The sequence below is a fragment of the Pinus tabuliformis genome, chromosome X, assembly GCF_031772625.1.
Source record: "Pinus tabuliformis cultivar Carrire ecotype Pingquan chromosome X, CPIR1, whole genome shotgun sequence".
NCBI classification, from domain to species: domain Eukaryota; kingdom Viridiplantae; phylum Streptophyta; class Pinopsida; order Pinales; family Pinaceae; genus Pinus; species Pinus tabuliformis.
In genome coordinates, this window is record NC_142308.1 from 1,141,531,154 (window position 1) to 1,141,544,688 (window position 13,535).

Sequence of the window (13,535 nt, forward strand, 5' to 3'; positions counted from 1 at the left end):
ATCCTTCCCCTAGTGGTTTTCTATTTACAGGGTGAGTGGTTCATCCTTCCCATACCCCTTGGTTACATGTGAGCAAGACAAGTGGTTCATTCTTCTCCTGCTGAGACATTCTACCCATGCAATTTGAGACTCATGGGAAGTACCTCTCCTCTGGCCAATGAGTAGGGAAATGAGGATAGACCATAGCACTACCGATGGACGTATCGTGTACTACTGTACTCCCTATGATAGAATGTCCAATATTGATCTAGGATCAATGGGAATTGACTTCATATTGACAGATGGATTAGCAAGTGGAGTTCTACCTAGTTGAGAGGGAGTGTTAAAATTGGCAACTAGGGCCAAAATCCACATGGTTCATCTTATTTATGACAACTGATAGGTGTAGGATTGATTCCTCTCTCGGAGAGGTGTAGGATTGATCTAAAGATCATCCGTTTTTGACATGTATGAATGAAGTTATGAATTTATTTTGATTATGGTCAAATTGTCAAGGTCGGCCAACAAACTCATGTAGGCTCAGAAGCCCAACATTCATGTCTATTCATCCTCAATGTTTTCCTATAAATACATGATTACTCCTCATTTGGACACTACACTCACTCATCTCCTCTCTCCTACTTTGATTGGGTGTGAAAATTAGACGTTGCTCTCCACATGTGTGAAGGGAAGGAAGAGTTTTTCTGTTTAAGCATTGACTAGGTTCAACCGAAAATTTCAAACGCTATTTTGACTGTGTTGACTTTTTTGGTGGAGGAATTCTGACCTAGCAAGGCACATATCTGAGCACAAGAATCGAGGAAATTTGACCTCTTGTTTGACCAACATTGATTGTACTAAGGCTAGTTGTAGGGTTGACTTTTGTTGACTAGTTTTCAATGGACATTTTCAGAATGTTTTGGGGTTATTAGACTTGCTGTTGTAGGCCGAAGCTGACTCGGTTTTTGACTTAGCTGAATTGAGGATCAAATCTACCCTGTTGACCAGCGTTGACTTTTCTGGTTAGGTCTCTTTTGTTGCTATTATAAATTATCAGAATTTGCAAATTGTACTATCTCTCTCTGCTGAACTATTGAAGACTAAAAGAAGATTTGATCAAGGGTTTCCCCACATGGGGGTTTGTCCCTCGCTGGTGCCACATCTTATGTCCTCTTGTCTTGGCTTGTCGTCTACTGTTTATGTTTATGTTCTATCAACGTTTTACTTACATGTTTATGTGATTGCTAAACTGAAATTGATACTGGGCTCATAAAGAAATTGAAGTAAAATTGCTCCAAGGCATAGAACATACCATTGTTGCCTAAAATTAACACATTACCTTCATTAAGTGATCTTGTAAGTGCAGTGAAGAACCCTTGAATTTTGACCTTGTTGAATAAGCAATAGACAATATTCTTGATCCATCTTCCTGTAGAATTGAATCCCATTCTTATCATAGAGGGAGTAATCATTTGCTTCAAGCCGACGAAATGTTCTTCATTCTTCTTCGACCTTAGCTCTGATACTATGTTGAGAAATCGGTGCTAGTGGGATTAGGGTTAGATTTCTCTTTCTTGATAATCACTTGTGAATTATGTTGGCTTCTTTTACGTATTTTTTTATATTATCTTTCATCAAGCAATTACTAAATTATGTATGCATGAAGATCACAAAAACACAAGACATAAGATGTAGGCACTCTGCTAGGGAAAAACCCCTATCTAGGGGGAAACCCAGCGAAAATTCTCTTCCTTCAATAATTCTTGAGACTCTTCTACACGTGAACCTCCTCCGCACCAAACCAACCACTCCTTCAATCCAACCTTCATCCCAATAGCAACAACACTTCAACCCTGGCAACTTCGACTTAGCAACTTCTAGCATCAACATCAACTTCGATCTTGACAAGGACAAGGAGACTTCGATCTCCTAAATTAGCTCACACGAGAGAGAGAGAGAGAGAGAGATACGAAAACTTTGATTTTGAACTTCCCTTCCTTGACCAAACTCACACCCCTTTTATCCTCCTTCACCTTTGCACTTTTCCCAGCTTCCAACTTCAAATATCAAACTATGTGTGTGAGAGTGAGATGCTCCAAATGAAGTCGAACTACCTTGTATATATAGCCTTCCAATGAGGTCAAATTGCCTTCCTTGAAGTCGACCTGATCTTCTTGAGGCCAACTTGGTGTGGAGGTTACATAATTCATTTTTGACTCAAAAATAATTCTTTTTACATCGTTTGAAAGCCCAAGAAGGGTCTCATAAAGTAAACCATGACTCTAATGACTCTACTAATCCTATAAGTCCACATTGGGGATGAAACCCATGCTTTAATAAATCATTGTAACAATAATACAAATTCTTTTGACAAATACATTTTATGAAGAGTGAACTTAGTTATATTTTTCAAGAGGAACGATCCCAACAATAGTATATATATATATATATATATATATATATATATGACTTTACATTACACTACAAATTCTTTTGACAAATACATTTTATGAAGAGAAAACCTAGTTACATTTTACGATGTTGATGTTGATATTGTAATTAAATTACAATTACATTACACTGCACAACCATATGATATGGTAATTTCTCTCAATTGATATTATGATGATACTGTAATTAAATTACAATTACATTACGCTGCGTAGCCATATGATATGGTAATTTCACTCAATTCGTATTATGATATGGTAATTTCACTCCAGTGTTGTTCTCTTGTTCTTTCTTGATCAACTCTTTCCTCCATTATAATTTTTCATGTTTTCCTTTTTATGCAGTTATTCAATTCAAACAAACACTAAAAACTAGAGAGAAAGGTTGCTATGGAAATAGGTATATAACCATAATTCTTATTATCTTATTATATTTTATGAACTATATGTTTTCTGAATGCACTTTGAAGTTGTTAGGGAAATAGAAAAAAAGAGATAGAAATCTTATGATTTTATCTAAGGTTGTTAGGGATATAAGGAATATGGCTATAACCACAATTCCTATCAAACTATCAAACTTTCACTTTAAGGTTGGTCGCCATAAATTTTTACTAGCAAATAGGGATATAACCCCTATCAAACTTTATGATTATATAAATTATATGTTGCTTTTTTCATTTTTAATTTGAATATTAAGAATAATTTTGAATATTAAAATGAATTTTGATTAATAAATAATTACTATTATGTAAAATTTTTAAGGTTAAAATGTTAATATTATTATAAAAATTTAAAAATTAAAATTAAAAATGAATATGTGTAAGTGGAAGGATGTGTTGTAGGATGCCTTGAGATACCCATTTAGAATAAGATGGAGATATAAAGTTATCTATATTTCCATTGAAATAAATCAAAACTCAAAACTAGCAAAGTAGTGGCATTATGCACTATTTTTTATAATTCATAAGAAGTAATTTATTATAATTTATAAGAAGAAGACCCACGGAGGAGAAGATAAAATGGTAAATAATACCATGTGGAGGAAAAGATAAAGTTGTAAAGAAGAATACCCTCAAGGAGGCCAGAGTTGAATTGAAATAGTAACATAAATAAAAACTCAAAACTAGCAAAGAAGAGGCATTATGCACTATTTTTTATAATTCATAAGAAGTAATTTATTATAATTTATAAGAAGAAGACCCACGGAGGAGAAGATAAAGTGGTAAAGAATACCACGGGGAGGAAAAGATAAAGTTGTAAAGAAGAATACCCTCAAGGAGGCCAGAGTTGAATTGAAATAGTAACATGAGATGGTGCTTCTTCATAGAAGCAAACCTAATTTTGATATGATGGACTGCCAATATGTGGAGGAGGTGAGTTTAGTGAATAAGTGAAACTCTATGTCAACTATGGAAAGATTGTCTATTAAGCCAACAATACCTTTTATTTGATTGGTGAGACAATGGCAGATGAAGGATAATTACATAAATTGTACTTCATCAACCTTGTCTATTTTGTATATCTTATCATGTGGATTGCAATCATCTTGTTTGTCGATTTTTTTTTTCTTTTAATTTTGAAAAAGCACGTAAAATGACCATTATGAGACTCGAACATATTAGTTTTTAGACTATAGGTATATTCTCACTAAAAGGTGATGTATTAATATAGCTATTTAATATAGCAATTAACATAGTTATTATTAATTAGGTATTTGGGAGTTATATAATGTACTTGTCTTCCCATTACTAAGTGAATAATGGGACATTTCATCATCTAATGTATGAATGAAGCCACTACTTCTCATAAAAATGTGTATTCTTGTCCATGCATGTGTGTGGACATTTTATCATTTAATGTATGAACGAAGCCACTATTTCTCATCAGAATGTGTATTCTTGTCCATGCATGTGTGCGAAAACAACATGGTGGCACTCCCATTTATTTTTTGTGTACAATAACCAACAAGAAACCCTTGTTACTGAAATTGCAAAGAAGAATGAAAATGACCCTTGTTACTTAAATTACAAAATAGAATGAAAATGGAGATGTTACGAACAATTACAAATCCATCCTATAATAAATGGTGTTAAGAAAAAACATTCAACATTGCATGACCCCTACAGTGAAGTTTTCAAACATATTGTGATGACATCATGAGTTGTAAAAGTCGTGAGAGGATTTTGTTTTCGAGGTGCCTGACATATTGGTATATCTTGTGAAAGGAGAACAAACATACATGCAAGCATGAAAATGGAGATGTTACGAACAAGTACAAATCCATCTTATAATGAATGGTGTTAAGAAAAAACATTAAACATTGCATGACCCCTACTGGTAAGTTTACAAACATATTTTGATGACATCGTGAGTTGTAAAAGTCATGAGAGGATTTTGTTTTCGAGTTGCCCAACAGATTGGCATATCTTGTGAAAGGAGAACAAACATACATGCAAGCAACAAACAACTATGACCAACAACCATTCAATAGTGAACAAGGGCGTGTATTAATAAAATAGTTACATTTGCTTTAGAATTTGAGTTCATAAAATTTAAGTTTAAATATTCAACAGAAATAACTTGGATTAAAGTGTGAAAATAAATTAATAAAATAATTTCTTTAGAATTTGAGTTTATAAAATTTAAAGTTTAAATATTCAAAAGAAATAACTTGGATTCAAGTGTGAAAATAAATCAAACATGATGTTAATAAGAAAAACCATACTAAGAAGAAACACACATGTTGACATCATTCAAATTCTCTCACACTATCGATGTGAAGGGTTGCAAACCAAAGTTTTATGTTTGTGAAATTGAAGAAAACCAACATAGTCTATTTTTAGACTTTGATTAGGGCATACACCTTGATTGTGGTTAATGACATCGAAGACATTGTTATCTCTTGAAAATTCAATGGAAACCATGGGAGCCCAATGATAGTGTTATCTCTTGAGAATTTCTGGGGATGCTTATTAAATTGTATTGCTCCATTATTGTTTCCAAAGTGTCCTTGGATGTGTCTGCATGATATGTCCCTCCGAACTTCTCTTCTATACTTCTTACCAAATTTAAATCCACTCCAAGGATTATTTGCCCAGTTTGTATTTCATTTAGTGCTTTCTTTATGGTGTTCCAACATTGCTATTTTTCCTTGTAATGATTGGGAGCATATATATTTATGAAATTGTACTTCTCTTTTGTGCTTGTTTGCTTTAGATATGTTTGTATCCAGTGCTGATCCTTCTTTTGTTGTATCATTTCCCAGTGTCCTTTTTTCCATGTTGTGCAGATTCCGCCTGAAGCTCCTATAGACTGTATTGCTTCCCTTTCATAAATTTTTATTTTTATTTTTATTTTATTTTATTTTTATTTTTATTTTTATTATTATTATTATTATTATTTATTTATTTATTTATTATTATTATTATTATTATTATTATTTTTGTTCAGTTTCTTGGCTATTTGTTTTGGTCTCCTAAATCATAAGAATGTATGGATTTTCTTTTGCCAGAATGTCTCTTGTGGTGTTTTCTTTAAAGGATGATTCCAATCCTCGACAATTCCAGGAGACCACTATCATTATTTATTCATTGGGTGGTGCAAGGGACCTTTCCCTCTCTGTTGACTTTTATCATTGTTGCTTGTGCTTCTTCTCAGGAAGGAGTCCATTGGTTGTTGCATACCTAATGCCATTTCCTTTGTCGTAGCTTCTTCTCTCAGCTCTTTGTTTGACTTTCTTCCTACCTTTTTTTGATGTTCCGTAGTTTGAAGAGTTTCCTTTGACTGATTTCTTGTTAGAATTCTGTCAACTGAAGGAGGGGGGGGAGATTGGATGTTTGAGATCGGAGGGGATGCTGGGGAGTTGAGGGTATGGGGAGGGGATCTAGGGGATGAGGGGGCTGTGGGGTTTAATGGCCCAAAAGGATTTAGGCTAATGAGAGAAGAGGTGTTGTCTGCTGTTGGAGATGGAGGGAGGAGGTCAGAGGAGGTGAGGGGTTGCGATGAAGAGTGAGGGGGTCGTTTATTGGGAATCTTCTTCCTTTTAGCCCACTCCCTTTTTTTTTTTAGCCTTCTGCATTTTCATTTTCATTTTTTTTGTGTACATCTATTAGCAAAATGACCGTATTCGTGACATACCTTGCATTTAAAAGAAATTTTCTCATAATCTAGCTGTTGAATGTGCATCCATTGATCCACTTTGATTTTGATCGCCTCCGGAAGCGTTTTCCCTAGATCCACTTCTACGTAGATTCTGACACGTGCATGCATATTTTTCTTTGGTTCGCACCTATCTATGTATTTCCCTACTACATTTTCTATAGCTTTAACTGAATCATCTCCCCAACAGTGAAGGGGAAGGTGCGACAGCCTGACCCAGACTGGGACAGCGTTGGCACATCCATTTCTGGATCAAAATCTGGTGTCCATCTGTTCAGATACAATCTTCTTGTATCCATGAAGTATGGGCCATTCCTAAATATTAGATCACGATCCTCCTTGGTTTCGAAGTGGAAGGTGTAGTAGCCTCTTCCACAAAATCTGATTGATATTTTCCCATTTATTGACGCAGTTCAGTTCCTTTCAACCCATTTCTGGACCATCTTGGGTGAGGGCCATACCCCAGTTAACTGCCCAATTAATCTGCGCTTAGCCAGGGATAAAGCTGCTCTACGAGGGAGAGCAGGGGGAGGGGAGATTTCAGGGATGTCTTCTAATCTTTTAACAAACTTAGTTTTTGATAGTGGATTTTTGGCCGGACCCATTACAGATATGAGAGAGGTGAATGCTTTTGCTGTTTCTTCAGTTCCCTGTTGGCGATCTGGGAGGCGATCTTCGTCCTTTGGAGGATCCATCGGACCAAGGCCTCAGCAGCAGGAGGCCACTGAGGAGTAGCTGCATGTTGTTATCTTCTGGGTACGGCCGCACAGTTCAACACTCAGAAACAACAGCGTTTAGTCGCAACTCCATCACTTCTTCTTTTATTAAGTATTAATATATATACTCTTATGAAGTATTAATATATAATATATATATACTCTTATTAAGTATTAATATATAATATATATACTCTTATGGACAATGTATCACTAGTATTAGTTGTACCAAAAAAATATACAAAATTTGTATATACATTATTTTTTTAATAAATAATAATAATTTAATTTTTTTTAATAAATAATAATAATAATAAAAATTTAAAATATTTTAATGATGATAACTTAAAATAAAGTTTGAGTTGTATCAGAATCTATATTAAGATTTACAAGTCATTTTATTTATATTTTTGGTTTTGCAATATTTAATCAAGGTTATATGGCCAATGAAAAATGTCAAAATATCATATTAATAAATTGTTAATTGATATTATATATATGTTGTGATGGATAATGTATCACTAAAAATATTGATTGACAAGGTAAATTAAACAAATAAATTCAAAGAAAAGGTGGCCATAATGACAATATAATTTACATAACAAATACAAAATTCAAAGAAAAACAACTTTATTGTATAACAATGTAATTTACACTAACCATATCAATGCCAAAAAATTATATTGTTAAATTATTGATAGACAATATATACATGATTGATAATGTAACATTAACAAATACAAAATTCAAATAAGGGGTGGTCTTATTGTATTTTGCACTAACAAATACAAAATTCAAAGAAATGATGTCAATTTAGCTCGAAATGCATTGGGGACATACTTTTCTAGTCTTGTACGCTTGGCACATGGATATATAGCATATGAAACAACTTATTAGTGTGTAGGGGCACATGGATATACAATATATGAAACAATTTATTAGTGTGTAGGGGGCATGCTCTTTTCATGCAATTTGTTCTAGATTGATAAACTTGGCCATGGAGAGGGAGTTTATGAAACAATTTATTAATGTTTGGGCTTGTTAGTTAAATTGTGTTCCTAGTTAGTTGAGAATTGTGAGAATTTGTGGCAAGGTGCATTATGGTAAAAATAAATAGAGTAAGGCCTAAAAGGAAGCCCATTATGAGCTTCTGAAGTTAAATGGATGATGGGGTTGTGAGGCATCCTAATGCATATTACATCGTGCTTTGTGTCAATACTTGTGATATGTTTCATTTTGTAAAATTCATTTTAAAGCTTTGCAATAATAAAGTGACACTTGCCAATGTTGCAATTGACAAAGGTCTTGTGAAATGTAACTTCATGAAACAAAACAAATTTTTCTTTATCTTTTTCCAAATCAATAATAGTTTAAATATTAATGAGATATGTTGGAAAATATAACTAGTATTGATCTCCATAATTGTCATTGTATACATGTCAATATGTATATCTTATGTAATAAGCAAAAGAAGAAAGCAAAATTATTATTTTAAAGCATGGGTTTCATGCTTTTTTTTATTTATGTTCTAGGTAAAACATATCTTTCATGCTTCTAGGGTTTGTCATGTCATAAGATTTATTGTCACGAGTTAAGAGAGTCAATGTCATGTATGTAAGACCCATTTGTGCAAGATGTACGATGTAAAAGAATTTATTGAGTCAAGACAATCAAAATAAGCCTCCTAGCACAAGTCGGCCCAAAGAGTGTTATTTGATCTCCACAGATAAGTATAAATAGAAGTTGTTGGACCTCATTTGGCAACCAATTCCATTTGCAATCAAGAAGTTTGATTCGAGCTGCGAAGTTCAAGGAGAAAGTCTAGAAAGGAAAGGAGAAAAGAAGTTGATCAAGGTTTTTCCCTAATCTTTCTTACATGTGTGAAGATGTTGAGATGTTGTAGGGATTGAAGTTGTAAACTTACTACATGTATGAAATATTGAAGTTGGGGGTCGAAATTGAGTTTGGTGCAGTCCTGGAAGGGTTTGACTCTTGTTGACTTGGATGGACTTTGACCTAATTGCAAGGGCTTATTGGAGGGTTGACTTGATGTAGGAGGAGGCTTTGGTCTTGAGGCTTGGGTTTTGCTTTTCTCATTCGAAGCAGATTTTATAAGAGGATATTTTTATGTGTTTCCCCTTGGAGGGGTTTTGCCCTGGCTTGGAGCCTAATTTCTATGTACATTATCTTCACTATTTATGCACTTGATAATTGTTTGATGAAAGGATCTTAATAAAGAAACATAAGAAGATAAATAAAATTCACAAGCAATTATTAAGATAAGGAGAAATTGAATTAATAGTTGCCCTAGTGCATTCTCCAATAAGATCCACCTAGGTATTATTGTGCATATCTAGGAAATGATGTTCATGCATATCTAGGTATGATAAACTTTAGTAAAGAGATCCCTCATTCAAACTCCAAGTACAAGTTTTTGGGGGTTCAATAGTAAGGGTTTTATTTGTTAATTGAAACACTCATGCATAAAAATTAGAGCACCCAAAACAAATTTGGGTCGATTCTCCTTAGCTAGTCATTAGGCGAAGGCATCTACAACACATGAACAATGCTCATCCAAAGTTCTCCTTAGCTAGTTATTGCATGAAAGTACACAGTTTGTGAGTGCATAGCCATTTCTTCACGAATGGTGGATGAAATATGGCAGGCTAAATCAAATGACCTGATTAGTCATCTCACTTGTTGCAATGGTGTTTGTGCATATCTAGGTATGATAAACTTTAGTAAAGAGACCCCTCACTCAAACTTCAAGGGAATCTTTTTTTTTTGGGGATTCAATAGTAAAGGTTTTATTTGTTAATTAAAACACTCATTTATGAACAACTAGAGCACCCAAAACAAATTTGGTTTGGTTCTCCTTTGCTGGTCATTAGGCGAAGGCATCTACATCATGTGAACAATGCTCATCAAAAGTTATCCTTAGCTAGTTATTGCATGAAAGTACACAGCCTGTGAGTGAATAACCATATCTATCACAAATGGTGGATGAAATTTGGTGGGCGAAGTTGAACGACCATATCAGTTAACCCACGTGTCATGTGCACGAAAGCCCATGACCAAATATGGCAGGTGCAACTTTTGACATGTTAAATTCATTGGTCAAATTGGGTCTCTTCACTCACCACGTGGGATAAATTGAATGGCAAGGTTGGGTAGAAATTCAATAAATAGATCTAGTAGCTATCAAATCAGAGTGTGGATTAAATTTGGTGGCTTCAAATCAATGCATGGTCTCCAATTGATGGCTAGAGTGTGCCATGTGGCGATTGAAATATTGCAAAGTGGTGTGCATCAGAGGCACATTATTTGTTTTGTGAGCATGCCAAGTGGTGTGAATCAATAACAAGATCAAGCGTTTGTGAGCACGCAAAGTGGCATGAATCCGATGGCCATTATTTGTTGTTCTAATCTCACCATGTGGCATGAATCCAATGCTTAGATCTAACACTTTAAGTGCTCTAAGTGGCATGAATCGAGGCCCAAATTTGATGGTTTTGCAACAACCACGTGGTTCCAATTGAATGCTTAGATCTAGCATGTCTCTATTTGCCACGTGGGGAATCTAATGGTCATATTTGACGACAGTGAAACAACCATGTTGCTCAATTAGAGATCTGTCGACTCTGTAATGGCCACATGACCATCATCTAGCGGATCTGTAAGAGGCACTTGGGTATATTGACGCCTAATAGACCACCACTTGCACGAACCGAGGAGCCAAATCTAAAGCCTGCAAAGCAGCCATTTGATGGATATTTAACGACCAAATCTTAGGCCTTCCAAGCCGCCACTTGGGGCTAATCCGATGATTAGATTTGGCCCTGGTCACGCTAACACTTGGCACAAATTAGTGTCCAAATCAAACACTTGCTAGGCCAACACTCGCACATATTACAGAGGCCACATCCAACACCTGCTAGCTACCACTTAGTGCATATCTAGAGGTCACATCCAGTGCATGGTAAGCTTGGCACAAATTTGATTGCCAAATCCAACACGCGCTAGTTCATCAATTGGCACAAATCCGATTGCCAAATCCAATGCCCATCAAACCGTCATTGACACAAATCCAATAGCCATATCCAACACCCACCACATCTAAGTTGCCACCATTATCCTTCTTCTTTGGTTTCTTGGAGATGAGTGGTTGGAATTCCTCATACTCAACACCTTCATTGACACAATGCCCTCTGCATTCTTCTACACAAATAATGAACATTGTCATCAACACAATAGCGCCTCTAAATTCACGAATAATGAACAATGTCATCAACACAATAGCGCCTCTAAATTCACGAATAATGAACAATGTCATCAACACAATAGCACATCTGAATTCCTCGCCAACAACTTTCTTGTTAGAGTGTGGTGGTAAAATTATTGGCTCATGCTTATTTTTCGTTTTAACTCGTTGCTCAATATGTATTGCTCTTCTTATTTCATCCCTAGCAATAGTAAATAATAGAGATAGAGCTTATCATTTCCCTCTCTAAAATATAAAATAAGAACACGAAGGATTAGTTAGCATATTTATTAATGTGTTTAAGGAAGAGAGAAGGGCAAGAGTGACCATTTAGTTCCTTGAGTGGGTTGTAAAACCCTCGTCTATGTATTACCCTTGCAAAGATGCTTGGAAGACAAGAGAATAAGCATAGAGCAACCATAAACACAATTAATAAAGATATGTGTGACATATAATGGTGCCTCTTTGAGAGAGGAGGGAAATTATGGAGAAGGAAAACCCAAGTAAGTGCTAAGTGTTTCAAAACCGTACGAACTAAAGAGAATTTAAGATGAAATCTAGATTAGAAAGAGAACATACATCGAAAATGTATGGAGAGTTGCTCAATTTATATTATATTAGTAAATTTGTCAACACACAAAGGGAAGTTGGTTATTGTTTCATAATAATTGTATCCCCCTCAATCCATGGGGATTGGGGAGTGTTTCACAAGTAACTAAAGATAGGTGGATCCATTGTTTCATAGCTATATGAATTGGCAACAAAATTATGCCAATTAGGTGGTTGGTCCCAATAGAAAAATGTAGGGCACTAAAAGAGAAATAAATAGGGGGCAACGTGATCATTTTGACAAGTCAAATAATGATTGAAACCAAAGGTGGAGGTGATATAGGTGTTCATTGCCCCCATAAAAAATCTCTAACCATCGATAGCACTAATTGGAGCCAAAATGATGCAAGTGATTAAGTTAGTTAGATAATAGCCCAAATGAGCGCATAATTGATGAAAAAACATCAATTATAAAATCAAAGAGGTGAGATCAATAGAAGAGACAAAAGGCCATCCACTTATGGACAATAAGGAAAACACAAAAGAGACTTCAACAATTATGACCTCACCTTAATGCTTTGCAAAGAAGAGACAAAAATTTCATACGCTACAATTTCCTCATGGAAAGAGGAAAGTCAAGCCCAATACAAGCATTATGACTCGCCATGAATACTAAATTATATCTCCATCACTACTACCCATGAATACTAAATCATCTCTTTGTATCAATGGGCATGAAAACTAAACCATCCGTCTTATCATTTAATTATCAAAAACCCATTATGACAATTCTACCTCACTATTCACAATAACAACAATATTTCATATAGAATTAGTTCTAAGAACTAACTTTCAAAACTTTTGCAATTAGATTCAAAATAATAAAAAATTGCAATAACTAATATAGAATCATTACCAAATAATGCAATATCTTTACAAATTAGCATGACCACATTAGTAAATATGTTGATCGTGGTCATTTTACCCCTTCTCAAGTGTCATTTTCAATTTGCAATGTGATGTCATTTATCAATTGTTGTTTTACCATGATGCCATTTGTGGTAATCTCATAATTATTTTAAGTAAATGTAAAAATAAACATAGATTTAGAGATGTAAGATAGTTAATATTTGAAATTCCATCTATTGTTGATGCAAATGAAACAACTAAAATATGGCATCATCTTTCATTTATAACCATAAGATAAAAATTTAAATTAAAAGAAAAATTAATATACCAAAAATAACCATCCACACAACAACTAGAACTATTGTTTTTTATTATTGCTTGTACCCAACAGCGGAGATACCCTTCAAGCCCATAATGGTCCTAAGAAAAGCAAAGTTTCACAACATCAGATGTATAGAAAATATGAAATTCATCCCTCTAATATACAAAAATATAACGATAACTTAAAAACTA